Genomic DNA, 9,721 nt, shown 5'->3' on the forward strand with positions numbered 1-9,721 from the left:
TTCTCTCATAGTGTTGGGGGATGATGTACTTCCTCCATTATCAACCCTTTGAAGCCAGGGAGATATGCATATACCAGTTCACACTGGATTCTCCAGGGACTAACAGACAAAGAAGGGGGATTGGATAAATAGCTTGGTTTTAAACTGGCTGAGGGCTTCTTTCTGGTCAGCAAAGAAATAGCACCCCTGCTCCACAGAATGTCCCACTCCTTACCATAGGTGCTGGAACTGGGGGTGCTGCCGCACCCCCTGGCTTGAAGTGGTTTCCATGATATACAGGGTTTACAATTTGGTTCTATGGCTGTCAGAACCCCCACTATACAAATTGTTCCAGCACCCCTGCTCCTTAAGGGTTGAAGGACTGGGCCTCCTGAGACCTCATAAGGCTGGGTGCTTGTTCTGAGCTAAAGTTGTGCTGAATTGGTGATCACAAGGATTCCTCTGGGTGAGGAGGGGTGTCGAAGGACTCCACCTGCCAGAATCCATTTTAGGTAAGCTCATTACCATGCATGTAGGTTATTTTCTCTGTAATTCTGTTTACGTTAAGAATAAAATAGACTTGCATAGGAAGTTTTGTGTGCTGCCTACTAACTGTAGCAGTTTATACCTGTTAATTGTCTCTGAAGAGAAAGAAAGCAGGTGTGCTTGGGCAACCTGTCTATATGGGGAAATTCTCAGTGAAGGCTGGGAACTGTGTCACTTGGAAATACCCCAATCAGAAGGGAGAAGGGTGCAGATCTCCACCCAAGAGAGGCAACAGCTTGGGAGCGGAAAGCCTGACAGTGGGTGCCCTTACTGGCACTAAAGTGAAATACAGGTGCAGTTGCCCTGAACTGTAACAAGTATGTTGTAAGTTTCCAGTTTGTGTGCAGACATATGAGATGTATGTACTATTTAGACACTACCAAGTGGGATTCTCACAGGACTTCAAATGGTGGTGTCATAGAGAACCTCTGGAGCACGCTCTTGGGGTAGGATATGGGTACTTTTTGTCCCCGACACCTTTCTCTTGCAGCAGAGTGTACTATGGGTTTGGTGTGAAGAGGTGCTGTGTCCATCCGGCAGCTCCTCCCCACCTTCTGGGTGTTAACTAGTGCAGACCAAACAGGCAAAACTGAACAGTCCTGCACCCTGCAAACAGTCCAGATTCACCCGCATTCTCCTTGCAAGGCAAGTAGGGGCTTGTCTACACTTGCAGAATTGTCTACACTTGCAGCATTGCACTGTTGCAGCTGTGGCAGTGTAGTGCTTAGTGAAGACACTGCCTACTTCTTCCATCAACATAGGTACTCTACCTCCCTGAAAGGCCATAGCTGTGTCAATAAGAGGGCTTCTCCCATTGACATAATGCTGTCTAGACCAGGGGTTAGGCTGGAATTACTACATCACTCAGTGGTGTGGATTTTCCACACTCCTGACCAACTTAGTTATACCAATATAAGTTGGTAGTGTAGGGTTGGAGTTGACTGCTCCACCTTTGAAATTGTAAATGTGAATATTTTCACTGAAAACTTTATTCTAAGAGTTCTGATCATCCAATAAGGAAAGAGAAATGTACCTCATCTCTAACATGTCTAATCAAAACTAAACAATACAGTTTAAATTTCAGACCCTTGCAGTGAACTACTCAGACCTAGTCTACAGGCACAAGGTTGGTTATAACAAATTGGAGAATAATTCTGAATGAATCAATTTGAGAGCTTCATAAGTTGTCCCGAGACAATATTATGGTAATGTACAAAGACTCAGTTGACAATGGGGATCCATTTTACTAAGTATTGTACAAACAGGTAAATACAATCCCTACCCAAATGTGCTCTGGTGCTACAAAGAAGTGAAGGAAGGGGACAGTATATAGACAATCAGAGTGAGCATATAATTAAATTTGTCTAATAAATTTTCTCCTAGGAATAATTTGTTATTTGTTCTTCTTTACTGAGAAATAATTTGTTGTTCTTTACTGAAAACCCAGTCTAATGATCCTAACTCATTGTAGGCAGGCCAAATATTTGTAATGAAATGCTAGCAAACATAAAGTCTAAGATAACTATTATTCCCATTTCTGTGAGAAAAACTGCTGAGATTCACACATTTTTGGTGAAATGTGTGTGTCTCAGGAAGAGAACAGATTCATTTTAAGCAAAGAGAGTTTCACCTCAGAATAATACAAAAATTGCATTTTTGTATGATTTTGATTTAAAATAACCCACCCATCCATTTCAAAACATGAAGTATGTTTTAGGGATGAAAAAGTACATGGAAATGAAAGAGGAAAAAAATTTCTCATTAAATTATGTGAAATGAAAATTTTGATTTTTGCACAACTGTAATCCATTCATCCTCCCCTCAAGAAGACCTTGATTTTGCAATGATATCTGTCATTCACATGAAATAACTTGCAGGAAGATACAGACTAGAAAGAAAATGATTTTGCAGAGTAAGGCTTGCATCCTGTCAACATTTATGCATGTGCTTAACTTGAATCCCATAAATTGTTCCATTATCCTGAATAGGACTAGTCTATAAGATTGAAGTTAAGCACGTGCAAACATTTTTTCAGGCTTTCACTCTACAAAAATGTCTTCTTTCCAGCCTTTATCTCCCTGTAAATTATTGTTTTATATAAATTATGCTATATAAATTTATAGTACATACTATGTTGTATTTTAATAGCAACCATAAGGTAAACCCACTTATTTTCATATATTGCTGTGAAAGTATGAGATGTGACAATAAAAGTGACATTTTTATTTTAACCCAAGTTTTTTAAAGTGATAAGCTTCAGAAGGATGAAAATATCTTGAATCAGTAAACTGAGCCAGTCAACTCTGTTTCCTGTATTTGATCAGAAAATTAATGGCAATCCAAATTGTCTTTGGGTTTGGAGGTGATAATTAATTACTTAAATTGAGCTGATGGCCTACAGTTAATGAAGCAAGTTTATGTGCCTGCCGAACTTGCTATTTTGAATATAAAAAGGAATGTACTAATTCTTTTGAATTTATGACCCAGGAAAGACTAGTTACTTTTTGATCCTGGGCAGTCGCCAGGGGCCTTGAATGTCATTTATTTGTTACCCAATGGCGTCAGCACTATGTGACTTTTTTCGAACATGAATTAATTGGGATCCATTATTCACCAAAGCTGTGACAAAGAATTTCAAGTGAACAGTTTTGTGGTAGAAAATGCTCTTTTGTCAAAATAAAAATGTTTCATAGGAACATGCTGATTTAAAAAAAAACAGTGGAAAAATTATTAAATGATTTGTATTAAAATAGGGTGTTGTGTTCCAACATTGTTCTGACTTCAAAAAATTAGTCTTCAAATATTTTAAAAAGTTTAGCATTCATTTTATTGCTGTGTACTTTTTATTGTATTTCATATTTTGTATTCTGTTCTGACATAGTCTAAACAAAATACTTCAGTAAGGTAATTTTGGTGTTTCCAAAACAAGCTGTTTTCGAAGTTTCATTCTGTGGACTATATCTGGCCGTGTCGATTTGTTATATCATTGAGCTGTTAGTGTTCATTGAATCTTTGACACCTACCTTATGGTGAAGAGAGTGCCAATAGCAAAAAGGTAAATAATTGGATACAATTATGGAGAGAAGGTATCCTCCCCATAGGTAAAGGTACCATGCACATCTCCATTAAATCCAAAATTGGAATTTGGAACTCCTTCTAAAATCTTCAGGAGAAAATCCTGTGCAAGAGAAATTGGTCGTATGCAGGGAAAGAGCTTAAGACAGATCATGCCAACTCTTTGCCTAGCCCATTCTAAGACAGGAGACTGAAAAAAGTAGGGTGTTTGTCCACTGGGGACAGTGACCGTGGCCGCAGGAGGGGCCTATACTGAGAATGCTCCATCAGGCCAAACTGCAAAGCATAGGGCACATGATCCCCCAAACTGGTGCTTTATTCTACAATTAGATTTCACCAAGCCAGTAACCAAACAGATGCTGTAATACTTCACTGGCTGCCAAGAAGCCAAAATACAGTTCCCTGTTAGGAATCCAGACTTTGGCTCCCACCCAAACAGCCAAGTCTAATATAGTGAGGGTTATTAAAACCCTTATTCACCATATATAAAGTTCAAGAAGGGTTTCTTCAGGTATGTTGGCAACAAGAAGAAGGTCAGGAAAAGTGTGGGCCCCTTACTAAATGAGGGAGCAACCTAGTGACACAGGATGTGGAAAAAGCTAATGCACTCAATGCTTTTTTTGCCTCTGTCTTCACGAACAAGGTCGGCTGCCAGACTACTGCACTGGACAGCACAGCATGGGGAGGAGGTGACCAGCCCTCTGTGGAGAAAGAAATGGTTCAGGACCATTTAGAAAAGCTGGATGAGCACAAGTCATTTGGGCGGAATGCGCTGCATCCGAGGGTGCTAAAGGAATTGGCTGATGTGCTTGTAGAGCCATTGGCCATTATCTTTGAAAATTCATGGTGATTGGGGGAGGTCCCAGATGACTGGAAAAAGGCAAATGTAGTGCCCATCTTTAAAAAAGGGAAGAAGGAGGATCTGGGGAACTACAGGCCAGTCAGCCTCACCTCAGTCCCTGGAAAAAATCCTGAAGCAGGTCCTCAAGGAATCAATTCTGAAGCACTTAGAGGAGAGGAAAGTGATCAGAACCAGTCAGCGTGGAGTCACCAAGGGCAAGTCATACCTGACTAACCCAATTGCCTTCTATGATGAGATAACTCGCTCTGTGGATGTTATTCCTGGACTTTAGCAAAGCTTTTGATACAGTGTCCCACAGTATTCTTGCCAGCAAGTTAAAGAAGTATGGGTGGATTAAAGGACTATAAGGTGGATAGAAAGCTGGCTAAATCATTGGGCTCAACGGGTAGTAATCAATGGCTCCATGTCTAGTTGGCAGCCGGTATCAAGCGGAGTGTCCCAAGGGTTGATCCTGGGGCTGCTTTTGTTCAATATTTTCATTAATCATCTGGAGGATGGCGTGGATTGCACCCTCAGCAAGTTTGCAAATGACACTAAACTGGGAGGAGTGGTAGATACGCTGGAAGGTAGGGATAGGATACAAAGGGACCTAGACAAATTAGAGGATTGAGCCAAAAGAAATCTGATGAGGTTCAACAAGGATAAGTGAAGAGTCCTGCACTTAGGATGGAAGAATCCCATGCACTGCTACAGACTAGGGACCGAGTGGCTAGGCAGCAGTTCTGCAAAGAAGGATGTAGGGGTTACAGCGGACGAGAAGCTCGATATGAGTCAACAGTATGCCCTTGTTGCCAAGAAGGCTAATGGCATTTTGGGCTGTATAAGTAGGAACCTTGACAGCAGATCGAGGGACGTGATCGTCCCCCTCTATTTGACATTGGTGAGGCCTCATCTGGAGTACTGTGTCCAGTTTTGGGCTCCACACTACAAGAAGGATGTGGAAAAGCTGGAAAGAGTCCAGCGAAGGGCAACAAAAATTATTAGTTTGCTGGAGCACCTGATTTATGAGGTGAGGCTGAGGGAACTGGGATTATTTAGTCTGCAGAAGAGAAGAATGAGAGGGGATTTGATAACTGCTTTCAACTACCAGAAAGGGGGTCCCAAAGAGGATGGATCTAGACTGTTCTCAGTGATACCAGATGACAGAATGAGAAGTAATGGTCTCAAGTTGCAGTGGGGGAGGTTTAGGTTGGATATCAGGAAAAACGTTTTCACGAGGAGGATGGTGAAGCGCTGGAATGGGTTATCTAGGGAGGTGGCGGAATCTCCTTCCTTAGAGGTTTTTAAGGTCAGGCTTGACAAAGCCCTGGCTGGGATGATTTGTTGGGGATTGGTCCTGCTTTGAGCAGGGTATTGGACTGGATGACCTCCTGAGGTCTCTTCCAACCCTGATATTCTATGATTCTGCACTTCTACCAATCCCAAGAGGTCAGACACATTTCAGATCTTTCCTAAATACACGCTTACAGCCAATTCTTATTAACTAAATCTAAGATTTATTTAAAAAGAAAAGAAAGAGTTACTATGGTTAGGAGATCATTAAACATACAAATATGAATAAAGTTCTAAGGTTGGTTTTGTAGCAGAAATGGGGAGGCTGCTGATTTGTAAAATTCCTTCTAGAATCAGTTCAGTAGGTTATAATTCAATATGCAGTCCATGTGCAGAGTTTGTTCAAATTTTTCCATGAGAATTTGCAGGGATAATCCAGAAAAGACCTGGAGACCTCAGTCTTGGAATTTAAACATTTCCTAACAAAGTTTAAGCATATCTGAGATAGTAAGGGTCAGACCCGAAAGATTCTTTATAGCTGAAGTTCAGCTAATAAGCCTTTTGGTAGCAAGTGATAACAGTAGGCATTCCTTGGATGAAGAATAGGTGATGTACACTGTTGTTTTGAAACAAATCCTAGGCATACATCGATAACTATTTGCATTCATTAGCAAAAAGGCAATTAACCATTCAAACAACTCGTATGTAGTTTACTACAAACTTTGAAGAGAAAAAAGGCAATAATATTATGACATCACAAATTCCATCTAAATGTTATCATCTTTTGACCTTTGAATCAATATACTACAGTAATGAAATATTATAGACAGGAACAGAGGTTTAGCATCTACAAGCTATTTAGATCACATTGTTAAACTTCTAAGAAGATACAGGTATACACAGACAAATACCATCAGTGTCTACTTCTGATTCTCTAACAATACAGACCTACATTTTAAGAACTCTAGTTTATTTAACGTAGCTTTGCTAACTATCTACAAGGAATGGCCCTATTTACCATTTCAATGCTCTTCTAATATGCCCTTAAAGATTGCTTTTAGTTCAACCAACTGGTTGCATAGCCTTCACTGGCTCAGCGTCACAAGGGAATTCTAAACATTCTTTTGTATCTTAACTCAAAAGTTGTGAGGCTTAATGTAGCAACCTTCATGGTACTTGGAGGGAGGAGCTAAGTTGCAGGAAAGAAGAGTCTAGAGGAAGCACTAGGAAGTCAGTCTGTATACACATGGTTGGAATGCTCCCTGCAGTTGCAGCACCTCTGAGAATAATTATCTTAATAAAGAGCAAGTTTAATTCTAGAGCAGTGGTTCTTAACCTGGAGTTCAGGCACCCTCTAGGGGTGCGAGATGCCCTTTCTGGGGGTGCGAGACATGCCAGATTTTTTTAGAAGGTAAATCATTGAAAACACAAATTAAGCACAGGCACGTAAGTACAATGACTTTGTTTCATCAAACCTATGTATTTATTAACATTATACATTTTTAACTATTACTGTAATATACAAACAAAAAATTATTTTCAAGTTTTTAAGCTAACTGTAGTGAAATTATCTCACTACAAAATACAGTGTACCGCCACGTTGCGGGGTATTTCTTGAATCATGCGCAGATGATGAGGTGGCAGCGCCGTGGCTTTGTTTGAATTCAGTTAGCCACTAACTGTTCGCACATTGGTTACAATTTACTTCCACAGCAAACCTCCGCAACACCTCTGGGTAGTACTTGCCTATTTTTGTGTGCCTACTGGACTATTATTTGTGGTGAGTAATAACATAAAACTATTTTACGTATATTTAATATGCATTTAAAAGTGTATAGGCCCCCCATCTCCGTTTATATATTTTTTCATTTCAGTAACCCTTGCCATGTCAAAGAAACGCAAATGGAACGACAACTGTGTTCATTACAGGTTCACTTGTACGGCAGAGAAGGATGGAAATCAATGACTGCTGCAATGTGTACTGTGCAGCTTGTTATTTTCAAACGCCAATCTCAAACCATTGAAGCTGTCTGAACATTTCAACAAACAGCATAGTGGTGCAGCTGCTGGACATGACATTGACACCCTGAAGTCTACAAAGGCATGATTTAAACATAGTGGAACCTTGAGGAAGTTTGGGTTTGTGTCACTTGAGAAGCCCTTGTTACAAGCATCCTATGAAGTTGCATATTTGTGTGCCAAGGAAAAGAAGCCTCATACAATAGCTGAGGAATTAGTGAAATCTTGTGCATTGGAAATGGCAAAAATAGTATTGGGACCAGATGCGCAAAAAAAGCTTCAGCAGATTCCCTTGTCAAATGGCGTGATCCATTCTAAAATTCATGAGATGAGCCAGGATATCTTGCAGCAAGTTATAGAAGATATCAAAGCTAGTCCTCTTAAAGTGGATATTCAGCTTGATGAGTCAACTGACTTTGATGGCTGCAGTCAGCTGTTGGTGTTTGTGCAGTACGTAAAGGGGAAAGAAATCTTGGAAGAATTCTTGTTCTGTGAACCACTGCAATTAACTACGAAAGGAATCGATGTGTTCAATCTCATCAAAGACTTATTTTTGAAGCGTAAGATAACACTTGACATGTGTGGATCAATTTGCATCGATGGTGCCCCTGCCATGCTAGGAAAAAATTCAGGATTTGTTGCCTATGTAAAGAAAGATGTACCTCCTATCATGATCACACCTTTTATGTTGCACCGCCATGTACTTGCCGCAAAGACTTTGCCTACAAAATTGAAGGATACTTTGTCTACTGCGGTGAGCGCAGTAAACCTCATCAGAGGACATGCTTTAAATCATCGCCTCTTCCATGCCTTTTGCAAAGAAATTGGTGCCAAGCACACTGTCCTTCTTTTCCATACAGAAGTGAGGTGGCTTTCCCATGGCTGAATGCTTACTCATATTTTTGAAATGCACAAAGAAATAAGTCAGTTTCTTTGTAACCAAAGCAGTAATTTAGTTAATGAATTTGAAAAGAGAGAGTTTATCCTTTGCCTAGCATACATGGCAGATGTATCCATACACCTAAATTAACTCAACACATCTATGCAAGGAACTGGGATGAACACGGTAACTGCCAGAGAAAAGTTATCTGCTTTTATTCAGAAACTTCCAGTTTGGATAAAGCATGTTGAGAAAAGAAATTTCACTAACTTTCCTTTTCTTGAAGAAACAGTTGTTTCAGAAAATGAAGGAATGACCATCGCAACTGAAGTGACAAAGCATTTGAAACAGCTGAGTAACTCTTTCCAAGGATATTTTTCCACTGGAGATCTTGATGTGGCAAAGAAATGGATACTGGATCCATTTCTTTTTAACCTGTATTACATCAACAATAGTGATTTGATGAAAGATGATCTCATTGAATTACGAGCCAATGGCCGAATCCGAATGGAGTTTGAGACAATGAAGCTTGAGAATTTCTGGTGTGCTCATCTAGCACCGTTTCCACAACTGGCGAAGACAGTGCTGGAGATCCTTTTGCCATTTGCAACTACATACTTGTGTGAGATAGGATTTTCATCACTCTTACACATCAAAACAAAGGCCAGAAACCGCCTAAATGGGTGTGGCTATTTCAAAAAATGTTCCTCGTTTCTCGAACATCATTGAACAGAAGCAACAGCAGAAGAGTCACTGAGCTGGTAAACTTTAAAAAGTGTGTAATTTTTCATGTATTCTTAATTTTACTGTGAAATTAGAATTATATATTTATTTTATCTCTTTCATTCTATAGTTATGATATATCTAGGTTTAAAGAATGGACCTAATTCAACGATTTTTGATAAGGGGTACGAGAACATATTTTGAGAACCAAAGGGGTGCAGGCTGCAGTAAAGGTTAAGAACCACTGTTCTAGAGACATGGAGTCCCCTCAGGTTGTTATCCAGCATGTGGCTCATGGAACAGTTCAACACTTCAAATTTGGCCTGTAAATGCAGTAGGACTATTCACATATGGATGTGTGTGCA

At 40.0% G+C, this 9,721-nt stretch overlaps 1 pseudogene; it reads left to right on the forward strand.

Moving 5' to 3' along the window:
• The first annotated feature begins 7,619 nt into the window (after positions 1-7,619).
• LOC144262400 (protein FAM200C-like) lies at positions 7,620-9,390 on the forward strand (annotated as a pseudogene).
• Positions 9,391-9,721: the final 331 nt, after the last annotated feature.

This window comes from Eretmochelys imbricata, chromosome 3 (genome assembly GCF_965152235.1).
Source record: "Eretmochelys imbricata isolate rEreImb1 chromosome 3, rEreImb1.hap1, whole genome shotgun sequence".
Lineage (NCBI taxonomy): Eukaryota > Metazoa > Chordata > Testudines > Cheloniidae > Eretmochelys > Eretmochelys imbricata.